Source organism: Labeo rohita, chromosome 2, assembly GCF_022985175.1.
Source record: "Labeo rohita strain BAU-BD-2019 chromosome 2, IGBB_LRoh.1.0, whole genome shotgun sequence".
NCBI lineage: Eukaryota > Metazoa > Chordata > Actinopteri > Cypriniformes > Cyprinidae > Labeo > Labeo rohita.
In genome coordinates, this window is record NC_066870.1 from 37889360 (window position 1) to 37905052 (window position 15693).

A 15693-nucleotide genomic window follows, 5' to 3' on the forward strand; every position below is an offset into this window, starting at 1 on the left:
ATGTCTGATATTTCATGTTTGCGTCATGGTGACAGGCTGAAAGCTGCTTGCTGTTCATTGTTTTTACAGAACACTTACAGTTAATAATAGTCTGCTGGTGTTATACCTTCAGTCATTTTGAATTTGAATTACCTTGACATTGACATTTTTTAAAGCATTTTCCTTGTATTATTTCTGAACATATAATATGTATAAGACAAGTTTGTACAAGATGTATTTGTAGTTCAAACATGATTTGTTTACATTTACCTTTAACTAGAGGGTTAACAAAGATACTTGAATCATGTTGTGGTTACATTGTCAAGTTGACTAGTGAAAAAATCGTTAAAAAAAATAAATAAATAAAATAAAAATTATAATAATAAATTGTGAATCAATCAATCAAGATTTAAATTTTTTTGCCATATCGCCCAGCCCTAACTATAATAGTATATTAAGTTCGTCAAGACAAACTTTAAGTTGGCTTAAGAAAGCCTGACCAGAAAGTTTTAAAAAGATTTAAAAGTTTTAAAGTCTTAAAAACATTTTAGAAGTTTTAAAAGTTTGACGGTTTTCAGTCTGAAACAGACAAGTTTAAAGTACTTTTAAAGCTTAAAGCTTAAATGTTTTGAAGGCTAATCTGTTAGATTAGTTAACAAGTTACTAGCATGTTGCTAGCATGTTTCTAGCATGATTAACAAGTCGCTAGCATGTTTCTAGCATGATTATCAAGTTACTAGCATGTTTCTAACATGATTAGCAAGTTACTAGCATGTTGCTAGTCTGTTTCCAGCATGATTAACAAGATGTTAGCATGTTAACATGTTGCTAGCTTGTTTATAACATGATTAGCAAGTTGCTAACATGTTGCTAGTTTGTTTCCAGCATGATTAGCATGCTGCTAGCATGTTTATAACATGATTAGCAAGTTACTAGCATGTTGCTAGTCTGTTTCCAGCATGATTAGCATGCTGCTAGCATGTTTATAACATGATTAGCAAGTTACTAGCATGTTGCTAGTCTGTTTCCAGCATGATTAGCATGCTGCTGCCATGTTTCAACATGATTAGCAAGTTACTAGCATGTTGCTAGTCCGTTTCCAGCATGATTAGCATGTTGTTAGCATGTTTTAACATGATTAGCAAGTTACTAGCATGTTGCTAGTCTGTTTCCAGCATGGTTAACAAGATGTTAGCATGTTAACATGTTGCTAGCTTGTTTTTAGCATGATTAGCAAGATGCCAGCATGTTGCTAATCTGTTTCTAGCATGATTAGCATGCTGCTAGCTTGTTTTTAGCATGATTAGCAAGTTACTAGCATGTTGCTAGTCTGTTTCCAGCATGATTAGCATGTTGCTAGCATGTTTCAACATGATTAGCAAGTTACTAGCATGTTGCTAGTCTGTTTCCAGCATGGTTAACAAGATGTTAGTATGTTAACATGTTGCTAGCTTGTTTTTAGCATGATTAGTAAGATGCTAACATGTTGCTAGTTTGTTTCTAGCATGATTAGCATGCTGCTAGCATGTTTATAACATGATTAGCAAGTTACTAACATGTTGCTAGTCCGTTTCCAGCATGATTAGCAAGATGTTAGCATGTTAACATGTTGCTAGCTTGTTTTAGCATGATTAGCAAGATGCTAACATGTTGCTAGTCTGTTTCTAGCATGATTAGCATGCTGCTAGCTTGTTTTTAGCATGATTAGCAAGTTACTAGCATGTTGCTAGTCTGTTTCCAGCATGATTAGCATGTTGTTAGCATGTTTTAACATGATTAGCAAGTTACTAGCATGTTGCTAGTCTGTTTCCAGCATGGTTAACAAGATGTTAGCATGTTAACATGTTGCTAGCTTGTTTTTAGCATGATTAGTAAGATGCTAACATGTTGCTAGTTTGTTTCTAGCATGATTAGCATGCTGCTAGCATGTTTATAACATGATTACCAAGTTACTAGCATGTTGCTAGTCCGTTTCCAGCATGATTAGCAAGATGTTAGCATGTTAACATGTTGCTAGCTTGTTTTTACCATGATTAGCAAGATGCTAACATGTTGCTAGTCTGTTTCTAGCATGATTAGCATGCTGCTAGCTTGTTTTTAGCATGATTAGCAAGTTACTAGCATGTTGCTAGTCTGTTTCCAGCATGATTAGCATGTTGCTAGCATGTTTCAACATGATTAGCAAGTTACTAGCATGTTGCTAGTCTGTTTCCAGCATGGTTAACAAGATGTTAGTATGTTAACATGTTGCTAGCTTGTTTTTAGCATGATTAGTAAGATGCTAACATGTTGCTAGTTTGTTTCTAGCATGATTAGCATGCTGCTAGCATGTTTATAACATGATTAGCAAGTTACTAACATGTTGCTAGTCCGTTTCCAGCATGATTAGCAAGATGTTAGCATGTTAACATGTTGCTAGCTTGTTTTAGCATGATTAGCAAGATGCTAACATGTTGCTAGTCTGTTTCTAGCATGATTAGCATGCTGCTAGCTTGTTTTTAGCATGATTAGCAAGTTACTAGCATGTTGCTAGTCTGTTTCCAGCATGATTAGCATGTTGTTAGCATGTTTTAACATGATTAGCAAGTTACTAGCATGTTGCTAGTCTGTTTCCAGCATGGTTAACAAGATGTTAGCATGTTAACATGTTGCTAGCTTGTTTTTAGCATGATTAGTAAGATGCTAACATGTTGCTAGTTTGTTTCTAGCATGATTAGCATGCTGCTAGCATGTTTATAACATGATTACCAAGTTACTAGCATGTTGCTAGTCCGTTTCCAGCATGATTAGCAAGATGTTAGCATGTTAACATGTTGCTAGCTTGTTTTTACCATGATTAGCAAGATGCTAACATGTTGCTAGTCTGTTTCTAGCATGATTAGCATGCTGCTAGCTTGTTTTTAGCATGATTAGCAAGTTACTAGCATGTTGCTAGTCTGTTTCCAGCATGATTAGCATGTTGCTAGCATGTTTCAACATGATTAGCAAGTTACTAGCATGTTGCTAGTCTGTTTCCAGCATGGTTAACAAGATGTTAGTATGTTAACATGTTGCTAGCTTGTTTTTAGCATGATTAGTAAGATGCTAACATGTTGCTAGTCTGTTTCTAGCATGATTAGCATGCTGCTAGCTTGTTTTTAGCATGATTAGCAAGATGCTAGCATGTTGCTAGTTTGTTTCTAGCATGATTAGCATGCTGCTAGCATGTTTATAACATGATTAGCAAGTTGCTAGGCATAGATGGATTCTGGGAGTTTTGACAGTTGCAGTTTAAATAGTCTTGGCTCATTTGAACGTTCCGTCAGTGTAAGTCTATGGAAGCTCTAGGAGGAGTTACAGTTGATAATTTTAGTCTCAGAAAAAGAATAATATTAAGTTTAAATGGCATTTCAGTAAGTTGGCTTTCTCAATCCAACTTAATAATACTAAAATAACACTGCTCTCTAAACAGATACAGTTACTGTAAATAAGTCAATACACAGCAGTCAATTCAATCCTGCCTCATCCTCTCATTTATCAACCATCATGTGACCTTTAACCCCTGACGCATGTAAAACACACAGCAGTCGTGTTGAGGTGTGAAGGTGATGATGAAGGACTGCACTGATTCCTCAGATTTGGATGAAGAGACTCCAGCATACAGCGGCATAAATCTCTCTGAGAGCAGATAAACAAGAGCCGCGCTCCTCATGCTGTAAATCAAACGCTACTCAGAGTATATTAAACATCCCCAGCCGTCTGATACAATCCTCTACACATGGAGAAAATCTGCCGCATTATAATAAACTGCTCAGAATTCAAGGAATATCACACGATACCCGCTGAGGTCTAAAATAGCATCATATATAATTTATTTATTTTTTACAATGTGAGTCATTAAACAAGACATTTTACAGTGTAACCTGAAAAAAAAACCCACAAAAAAAATATTTAAAATATTTTTATAAAATATTTGTATTTGACCATTTTATTGATTATTTGAATTTTTTAAAATGTTAATTTTGTTTTCAATTGTTTTGCTTGTTTTTCGTGCACAAAGCACCGTGCTTACTACAATAAATGACAAGACACAACAAAATATTAATGCAATTAGTAAAACAACAACAGCAGACAAAATTAAACCCCCTACACATGCATACGAAAGCAACACCACGCTTTTTTTGCATGGGACACATGCATGTTTTGTATGCTTACATAAATACAGCCTAACATGAAATGCAGATCGATTAAGCACAGTTTTTCTCTCAACTCAACACCGAAAACTGCGTCAGGCGTCTTTACAGAAAAACAAACAGATCAAAGTCTCGCCAGTGGCCGTAAGCGCTTCATGGCCAATTACTGTAGTACTTTAGCACAACCGAGCACAAAAAAGACAAGAATCATCTCTAAAGGAGGAGAGACATGAAATAATGACGCATCCAGCCAGAGGCTTGTCATCCAGAGAGGGACTGAGAGTAAGACAGACTGCTGATGTGCTAATTATCATTATCCACACCCATAACTAACAAACGTAGCTGTGTTTGAATGTATATGAGCCTGCTGAGCTTCACATAGCCGGCGGTCTCAGGTGCCGAGCTTCTGACTGTCACCCGGCTGGCGACGCGAGTGTTAACCAGCTGTCTGGTTGCCGTGGTTACTCCGGGAATACCGGGAGACTTAAACTAACCGTGGAGGGGAAAAAAACGCTTCATTGTCTTTTGCATATGGATATCGGTTCACACTCAGTGGTGGTGAGACTCTGCATTTAACACCTTTCTGTTGCAGATTTTTAAGGTCTGCAGAAAAACAAACACATTAATTCCATACCATAAAGGCTGGGAAAGATACTATATATATATATTTTAAATAAATTGTACAACGTAGGGTTTTATAGGGAAAATAACTACAGTTATTAATTATAAATATTTAAATAATAATTATTAAATATTATTATTAAAAATAAGGTACTATTATTTTTTGTTTGACCATTATAAATTATATTGAATTTCTTTTAAAGGTTAATTTTAGATAAAGAATAACTGGCACTAAAATTATATGCATTTTAAATAATTGTACAATAGGGTTTTATAGGAAAAAACTGTAAGGTTATTAATTACAAATATATTTCAAATTATTATTAAATATTATTATTAAAAATAAGTGAATATTATTTTTGATTTGACTATTATCAATTATTTGAATAAATTTAATTGTTCGTTTTAAATAAAGAGTAACTGGCATTAAAAATATCCATTAAAAAATGTGCTAAATAAGGTTTTGTAGGGGAAACAACTAAGAATATTAATTATATAAAAATTACAAAATTATTTAAAAATAATAAAAATTATTAATAAATAATATTATTTAAAATAAGTTATTGTTACTTTTAGTTTGACTATTATAAATTATTTTAATTTATTTTAACTGTTAATTTTAAATAATGAATAACTAGCACAAAAAATTATATGCATTTAAATAAATGTACAAAATATGGTTTTATAGTGAAAACAACTAAGGTTATTAATTACCAATTTTTTTTAATCTTATGCTAAAAATTATACACATTTTAATAAAAGTACAAAATTTGAATAAGTTATTTGAATTAGTTATAATTGTTCATTTTAAATAAAGAATAACAGGCATTAAATATGATGCATTTTTTTTTAAAGTACAAAATGTTATAGGTTTTATAGGGAAAACAACTGTAAGGTTATTAATTAAAAATATTTTTAAATGATTATTTAATATTAATATTTTTAAAAAACTATTATTTTTTAGTTTGACTAAAATTTGAATTTCTTTTAAATGTTAATAAATAAAGAATAACTGGCACAAAAAACTATATGCTGAAGTTGCAAAGCAAGAACGGCAATTTATACACTGTACAGGTGTTTTTCTATTTGATCTAACCCCTATCACTCATGCAAACTAATCAGCACATTGGAATAGAACCAGTGAATTTACATGTTTCCTGACAAAACATTTTCTACAGCATGATTTCCAAAGGACTTCTTTTTAAGTTAATGATCACATTTGCACTGTAATTGCAAAAGAGAAACATGTCACTGTGGTGAAAACAAACTCTGTCACGTTCTATCAAGCCAAACATGCCTGAAGGCGCTTCCTCTCAGCGTCCATCTGTGTGTCACACAAGGAGAACGGACAATAAACACAAAGAAACTGAGAGCCTTCCTTTGTTTGACTATTCCTCTCTCTCTCTCTCTCTTTAACTGCCCATAACACGTCTATGGAGAACGGCCGAGGGGGGCTGGGAAAGACCTCCTGCAGACTGACGGAGAGACAGAAGACGTACAATTAAAGAGAGAGATGGAGGAGAATAATAGCAGGTTTCTTTTCCTGTGAAATGGGATTTACATTAGTGATAGTCATTAACAATGCAAGTAAAAGACCTCCAAGGACACTAAACTGCTATTGTGACAGCTTTGTTACAGTGCAATGCTTTTCCCTGACCGAGAGCTCGAGTTTTGCAGAAATTAATTTCTTTACACCATTCTACATTTATATTTTTATTAATATTTTCTAAAGATGATATGAAAAAGAAGTCATTCTGAAGCCACAATATGCATAAACTGTTCGAGTCAAAAAATATGTACTTAAAATGACAAATTGATTTAACAATATGACTAAATCAAGCACATTAGATTACATAAATATCAAGTTTCACTCATGCAAAATTCTGAACACAGTGTTTGAACAATAGCAGTAGTGATGCTTGACTTGGCAAACACCGCTAAACATCAATCTCTGCTCAGAAGAAATAATAGCAATGAAGATCTGGCATGTAAATATACTGTATGTTATTCATGTAAATACATTAGCAAGACAAAGGCATTACAGAAACCCCGGGAACAGTCATTAATCACACATTCTTTCAGTGTAAATAGTATCTGGAGTGGGATTTGGTAATGAGACAGCAGTGAGTGAATCAGGAGCTGTCCAGTGCTGAAACACACTTATATGTTGTTAATTGAAATAAAATATAGGATTTAATAGGAAAAACAATTGCAAGTGTAATTAAAAATGTCTTTTTAATAATATTAAATATTTTTAGTATTATTTTGATTATTGATTATTTGATTTTTATAGTTATTCTTAAAGAATAACTGTCAATAAAAATTATTTACTGGCATTAAAAAGATATAAGAAGCAAAAGGAGGATTCGAACACTGACACTAAAATAGAATATGAAAATTTATGCAACTATTTAAATAAGGTTATTTCAAAACTACAAGTGTGAAATAGCTGGTGTAAAACTAGTTTTAAGTGCACTGTGAATTACTTATTTATTTAATCAGAGACTACACACATTAATAATAATAAAATCAACATGAAATGTGCTAAATACAAGCAGTGTGGGTAATTTTCATCTGTAGCCCCAGGGCAGTTCGATGTTTTTAAAAAAATCAACACATAAGATTTTTTTTTTTTTTTTTGAGAAACCATAATGACTTTATGTCTTTTATTTCTGGTGGGAGTTTTTTCTAGCTCTTCTACTGCATGCATACTTATAACAAACATACCAAACACATGTAACACCATAAACATGGTATGGTTTTGCTGCTCATAAAAAGACGCTGAATTTCCAATTATCTCAGTACATCATACATCTAGATCAAAACTCACAGGCTTATTCCCACAGTAATGCTTATATGCACCGTAAGCAGTGCATTGAAAATAAAGGTGTTCAACTAAAGAAAAAGACTAATGTTCCTAGGGAAGACTTCTATTCCCAAACCTCATTTACTGTATGTTCCTCACACACACACACAGACACACACACTGGGTCAGTCTGATCTTAAACGCAAACCTTCATGTGTTCTATTGAACTTGACGCCCTCCAGCAGGGCAACATCAATTACCCACAATCCCATATAAGAAAGCAAAATCACAAATGAGATCTCTGTACAATCTGAGCAGTTTCTCCTAGACGGTAATGAGATTAAAGGGAGGCCAATGGAGCCGTTTTCCTCAAATATGCCTCCTTTAGAGCTTTACACCACTGGCTCAAACTCTGACCAAATTTTGCCATCAAACGCTGCATGACAACCATTGCCTCATTTGTTTTCTGCTCATCGTTTCTGGACAAAAATCTGAGACAAACCCATTTTATAAATGAAAACTGCACTGGTCAGAATCAGTCTAAATAATAGTAATAGTACTGCAATAAACGTTTCCTCTAAGGCTGTGGCACATTTACATGAACTTCTCAAATGTTTTTTCAGTTATGCAGTTGCTAGGGTGTTGCCCTGGTGGTAGCCAAGGTGTTGCTATGCAGTTGCTGGGTCGATATTGGTAAATGGTTGCCAGGGTGCTGCTATGCAATTGCCAAAAAGTTGCTAAGCAGTTCCTAAGGAATTGTGAGTGGTTGCCAGGGAGTTGCTATGCAGCTGCTGGGTCGACATGGGTTGTTGGTTGCCAGGGTGTTGCTATGTAGTTGCCAAAGTTGCATTTTTGGTGGTTACCAGGACGTTACTATGCAGTTGCTAAGTTGATATTGGTGTTTGGTTGCCAGGGTGTTGCTATGCTGTTGGCAAAGAGTTGATATGAAGTTGCTAAGGCATTTTTGGTGGTTGCCAGGATGTTACTATGCAATTTTTAGGTTGATATTGGTGGTTGGTTGCCAGGGTGTCACTATGCAATTGCCAAAAAGTTGCTATGCAGTTTCTTAAGGATTGTGGGTGGTGCCAGTGTGTTGCTATGCAGTTGCCAAAGAGTTACTATGCAGTTGCTAAGGAATTGTGGGTGGTTGCCAGGGTGTTGCTATGCAGTTACTAGATCGATATTGGTGGTTGGCTGCCAGGATGTTGCTATGCAGTTGCTAGATCGATATTGGTGTTTGGTTGCCAGGGTGTTGCTATGCAGTTGGCAAAGAGTTGATATAAAGTTTCTAAGGAATTGTGGGTGGTTACCAGGGTGTTGCTATGCAGTGGCTAGGTTGATATTGGTGGTTGGTTGACAGGGTGTTGCTTTGCAGTTGCTAGGTTGATATTGGTGGTTGGTTGCCAGGGTGTCGCTATGCAATTGCCAAAGAGTTGCTATGCAGTTTCTAAATCATTGTAGGTGGTTGCCAGGGCATTGCTATGCAGTTGCTAGATCGATATTGGTGTTTGGTTGCCAGGGTGTTGCTATGCAGTTGGCAAAGAGTTGATATGAAGTTGCTAAGGAATTGTGGGTGGTTGCCAGGGTGCTGCTATGCAGTTGCCAAAGAGTTGATACACAGTTGCTAAGGCATTTTTGATGGTTGCCAGGATGTTACTATGCAATTGCTAGGTTGATATTGGTGGTTCCTTGCCAGGGTGTTGCTATGCTGTTGCCAAAGAGTTGATATGTAGTTGCTAAGGCATTTTAGTGGTTGCCAGGATGTTACTCTGCAATTGTTAGGTTGATATTGGTGGTTGGTTGGCAGGGTGTTGCTATGCAGTTGCCAAAGAGTTGCTATGCAGTTGCTAAGGCATTTTTGGTAGTTGCCAGGGCATTACTACACAATTGATGTGTCGATATGGATTTTTGCCAGGGCGTTGCTATGCACTTGCTAAGGCATTTTGGGTGGTTACCAGGCCATTGGTATGTAGTTGCCAGGTTGTTAATGAGCAGATGCTAAGGTGTTGCTAGGGCATTGTGGGTGGTTGCCAGAGCACTGCTATGCAGTTTCTAGGGTATTGTGTGTAGTTATCATTGTATTACTAGGTACTTGGTTGATCAATAGGTTGTTGCTATGCCGTTGCTAAGGCATTGTGGGTGACTGACAGGGTGTTGCTGCTATGCAGTTGTTAGGGTGTTGTGAATAGTTGTGTGTCAGTGATTGCCACAGTGTTGCTATTATAATGTTTTTGTAGTAACTGTGTTCATCAGCCCAGCGGTGATTCAGCAGGTATTAATGAACTGATGTTCAACTTAATTAAACCAGCATGAACTTTGACAAACATTATCAGAGATTCTGCATGTGTGCTCAGCGATCCTCTACACTGACAGACTGTATGGGGCTGATTTCACTATCCATACAACCTGCCATATCTTCTTAAAAATAATGCTTCCAAAAGGAGTTTCACAGCCTGAAAACATTTTTAAGAATCAGTTAATGCAAAAATAAAATCCAAGTAATCATTTACTCACACTCATGTTGCACACTCAAAGCTGCACTTTTCCATCAAAAGAATGAACAAAAAAGTCTTGAAGCTAATAAAAGTATCCTCAAGACTTGTGCATTAAATATCAAGTCCTTAGAAGCCTTGCAACAGAAATGTAAGCCTATTCACTGAAAATCTTATTTTTTAGGTTGCATATATTTATATGGCTCATTAAGATTAGGTTGAATCCAATCACAATGCAATTTCATTGCATGGAAAAAGCAGCATGAACACTCTTTTAAGAATCTTTTGCATTCTGCAAAAGAAAAGAAGCTCAAATGGGTTTAGAGCACATGAGGGTGAGTAAATGATGACAGTTTTAATTTTTGGTTTAATTATCCCCAGGAGTGTATGCATAAAAAAATAACAACAGATAAAAGTAAAAGATGGCATGTTTCTGATAACGCATGTCTGGCGGGCTGCCAGAGACCCTTCTGTGAACTTACACGCAACCAGACACAATTAATTCTGCATGAGACTGAAGAAGCGTGTCCTGTGTTCTTGAGATGCTTGTGTGTTTGCACACAAGGTTACAAGTATTTGTTTCTGTGATTTCTACTTTTTTCTAAAATAAATGTGCCATTTGCACAAGTAAAACTCACCAGCCGAGTTCAATACATAGTGTTTGGTCAAATCAAAGCAATAGTAATGCTTGACTTGAACACCATTAATAAGAAACAGGTGTTTAGTTGCAGAGGTGCATGTGTGGTTTGGTTTTGCTTAGTTGAACCTCATATACACTCCGCTGCAGAAACTCCAATATGCAGATGGTCAGCAGTATAAACCAATCAATACAGCCGAGTGTTCAAACCCAGAACAGCATCGAGTTTGTTAAAGAAACATCACGTCTAGATCACTTCATGAGCTACCGATCCATGGAGATGAAGGACTTAATGGCAAATACAGACTAAGCACTGAGCAAACAGACAGCGTCACATACAAACTAAAAGAAAGAGGCTTGTGAGGACACTGTGCTCATGAATGCACCGATACAAAACAATGAACAATTCACAACAAAGCTCTGAATATTTTACACTTTAGGTAAAATCAGATATTTTATGTGAAATAAAATAGGGCTACTTTTGAAAATCTGTTATCTTTAAATTGGAAAAAATAAACATTTTCAGTTTCCAAAATATCAGCTAATGAGAACAGTTTAAATCGAGGCGATGCATCCATGCAAAGTTGTAAAGATCCATACCCAAAATGTAAAAATATATTTTACAAAAAGAAAATAACACCTATTTTGATTTATGCCATTAAGCTAATATTATATATAAATATAATTAAAAATGTAAATAAATAAAAAAATCAATTTATGCCATTAAGCTACTATATTTCAGATTTAAAGATTTTAATATTTAAACACAAAATAATGTAGTATACATATATATATTATATATTATACATATTACATATATATATTACATATTATATATAATAAATAAAAAATAAATAACTAAAAATTATAATTTATATTAATGTAACCAGTAAAGAAAACTACACAAAACTAATTACAATACATTATTTATATCCATAAAAATTTTTATCATTTATCTTTGTCATTTTATTGATTTTTAAATTAATATAAATATACTGTAAATGCATTCCACCAAATACTATGTGACTTTTTTTTTGCATTGCATTGCATTGCATTTCAGAAATGAGAATCGCAGGGTGTTTAATTGTCATGTCATTGTCATGAAAATAATTCTGTTATCTCAAAATCGCAGTTGTATCTTGATGCAAAATAAATTAATTTGGGGTGAAACATGAACTGTGACCAATATTGATACAAACTATAAAGACAATATAGACTCTCAATGATAGTTTTCAATGCTTACATAGGCTCTGTGTGTGTGAGAGAGAGCACTTAGTGTCATAAAGTACTCATACCACTGAATAAGAGCCTCTGATATTGCATTGAGCTGCTTTTTGAATAGTCTGACTCTTTAAGAGGACAAAGAGACAGACAGCTGCAGGAGAAGAGCGACAAAAACCATTGTCTTTGTTATTACTTTAATTTGAGACATTTTTAATCTGTATAGGCCTAATATTTATACTACTTTTATCATGCCAATGAAACTGCTTGAATTAGAATCCGAATATGTGTTAGAAAAAAAAGAGGGGTTCGTACTGCATCAGTACTCGATCAGTCGCTGAAACACAAAGCCTGGCCATATTGATCGGATTTGTGAACTATACATAACACCTGACCTTGAGCCCTGATTTCTCTGACCCATTCACCCTTCATTCCCTTCACCCCTAAAACACCATCTCATTATCAGACTCCAATAAATCCAACACCATTAATCCTCTTATTTTCACCCTAACCTCTCATTGTGGCCTTTTAAACCCACACATCCATTTAGGCCTGTGATTAAACCCAAAAATCACGAACTGCAGACAATCCCACAGGGAATGCTGATGGAGAATCCTGGCAGCTGTCTCAGTGGCCCGTGATTATGATGTCACAGCACCGTCCGGTCAGTGTGTCGTATGGGTCTGAATAGCCTCTGCACGGTCGGCGGTGTTGTGAAGAGGTGCCAGGATAAATAATAAATGCCCGCAGCTGCCGAGGACTTTTTGATCTCCGACAACTTCAGCGCGGCTGCCACAGGGAACGAGATCTTAGCCTACACCTCTCGCCGAGAACCGCAGCTGCCTGTCGAACACACTTACTAATGCTCACCGACACTGATATCTCTCTTCTGCTACAAAGGAGCAGCGAGAGAGTTCGTAAACTGATATTTACAGCACCCCGTTCATCTGTACAAGCCGTTTCAGCAATCAGCTGATCGGAGCAGGAACTATTTCTAACTGATTTGACTCTTAAAATCTTTAATTAAACAGGTTCATTTGGATATTACAACACAAAGCATGCTTTTAAGTAGTATTTTTAAGGTGTATCACTGCTTATGATTGTAACTTAATTAAACATTTGCATGCATTCTTTGTTTAATATCTTGATTTTGTCATTTCTTTTTCTTTTCTAAATTTCAGTTTTGCTCTAGTTTGTGTACTGTTTTTCTAACATAAACAGGTTTTATCCAAGGCGACTTCCAAAAGAAGAAGTGTCTTATGCTGTCATTTTAACTTCAGTGTTTACATGCATTCTTCATTACATCTTCATTATCTTTTGCAATGATTTTCTTTGTTCAGTATCTTGTGACTTGCAATGCAATAGTAGGATTTTGGCATTTCTTTTACTGCACTGTTCTATCCGTCAATTATTTTCTGCATTTCACTTCTGCTCTAGCTTGAGTACTAATACATATTTTACATTTATGCATTTAATAGATGCTTTTATACAAATCAATCTTCAAACGACAAAGTATTTAATGCTGTGATTTGTACTTACATATTTGCATGTGTTCTTTGTGCAATATCTTTCCACTTACAATGCAATGGTTGGATTTTGTTATTTGGCAGTTGGCACTTCAGTTCTAACTTCTATTTTATTACATATGCATGCATGCATTTAGCAGTTGCTTTTATCCAAAGAGACTTACAAATGAGCAAGTCTCTTAAACTATCTATTTTAACAAAAAAATGCACATGCATTCTTTGTTCTATATCTTGCAAGGTAATAGTGGGATTTCTTAGATGCTTTTATCTAAATCAATGTGCAAAAGATTAAGTATTTAATGCTGTGGTTTTTACTTACATATTTGCATGCATTCTTTGTACAATATCTTTCAGCTTGCAATGCAATGGCTCGATTTTGCCATTTGGCACTTCTGTTCAAACTTCTATTTTCTTACATATGCACGTATGCATTTAACAATTGCTTTTATCCAAAGAGACTTTCAAATGAGCAAGTCTCAAACTATATTTTAACTAAAAATGCACAAGCATTCTTTGTTCCATATCTCGTAACTTGCAATGCAATAGTGGGATTTCTTATAAAAACTTCTACTGTATTGTTCTATCTTTCTATTCTTTTCTGCATTTCACTTCTGCTCTTGTGTTCTAATCTATTTTATTACATTTATGCATTTAGCAGATGTTTTATCCAAAGCAACTTGCAAAACGTATTATACCAGTAACATTTACGTGCATTCTGTTGATTCTTTGTTAAAAATCTTGCGACTTGCATTGCAATGGTGGATTTTGCCATTTCTTATAATAACTTTTACTGCATTGCATACTCTTGCTCTTTAGATAAAAACTCCTTGAATAAAATCACCTGCTGAATAAAAAGTGTTAAACGTAAATATACCGGACATCACTCACATTTCTTGTTGTTTCTTCAGATTTCTGAAGTATTTCCAAAAAATCTCCAACAAAGACGATGCACTACCATTTGACATATGTGCAGATGCTCAAACAGAACCAGATTTCCACATTGAGACAATCAAGTTATGCTAGTAGAAATTACAGCATGCTGTCCAAACCAGCTTTACGATTTGGATGAGATCACAGACATCTGGTTAAATCGGATTTGAAAGATCCACTAAATCAGACAACCACCAAAACCCCTACTACATTAATCCGCAAGTAATAGTTATGAGAAGGTTTCATTTTTACCTGGAGTTGTTCAAGTTGTCAGCGCTGAGAGTATGAGTCCACGCCGGCTGAACGGATGAAGATCGGCTGAGCCGAACCGAACCTAAGTGCAGATGCTCCGGTGCCTCTGGCGAAGAAAGATCCGAACCGAGTCTGCCGGAACTTCAGTCACATGAAATGAATTGAACTCCACAAATGAAGCTGTTATGGTTCTAGAACAGTTTGCAAAGGTAAAGCAATGACAAGCACCGGGCACATCCGCGGACGAACGGGCACAGGAGAGACACGCGCAGATTGACGCCGGTCTCTCCGCAGCGGCGCCTCCGTCTACTGGAGAGATCAGAAACAAAAGGGTGCTGAAGAAGAAGAGGAGCACAGCGCTCCACAAAACCCCCTCCCGGACCTGAAAGAGAAAGAAAGAGAGAGAGAGAGAGAAAGAGAGAGAGAGAGAGAGAGAGCAACATTCAGTTGAACAGAACTCTAGGAAGAATACATCAATACATCATTTTGATTAACAAATCATTTTTATTATAAATCATTATAAAATAGCTACAAATAGCTCTATACAGTGCACTAAGGTTTTTAATCTGGTTTTAAGTCAAAACGGAAATAAATATCACTGAATTCACCCGAATAGGCCGAAATCTGACGAAATTTCGCAACTAGAAAGGTCCGTAATCCCTTAGCAATATTATAGAGCTGTATAAACCACAATTCACACAGAATTCACTTACAAATTAATCAGCTTTCTGTTGGTAAACGCGTTGAAGGCATCGGATTTGCGTGACTTGAACCGCGGAATTTGCGCGGGAAACGTTTTCGCGAAACTCCCGCACAACAGATAGAAAATCCAATAAATTAACTGTATGGCTTCAGTTTTTTACGGTGTATTAACTGAACCCAACTTTAAATCACATTTATTAAGCAACCTTTAGCAAGCCAGAGTTAAATGATTAGATTGGCCGTTAGACAGCGCGCCTATTTTTACCTGAAGAGCGCGAAAATAGATGCTTGCTAAGGTGAGTAGGAAACCATAGCAACAGTTTGCTCAGTTACTGTCAGGATCCCTCCTCCATAT

At 35.7% G+C, this 15693-nt stretch overlaps 1 protein-coding gene across 1 annotated transcript in view; it reads right to left on the reverse strand.

Annotated features, from left to right (window-relative positions):
• The window catches only part of ncana (neurocan a), a 98739-nt gene extending 83783 nt beyond the window's left edge, over positions 1-14956 (reverse strand). Inside the window, exon 1 of the mRNA XM_051138557.1 lies at positions 14637-14956. The gene's annotated coding sequence lies outside the window, so the exon portion shown is untranslated. The remainder of the gene's footprint in view (positions 1-14636) is intronic.
• Between the last annotated feature and the right edge of the window lie 737 nt (positions 14957-15693).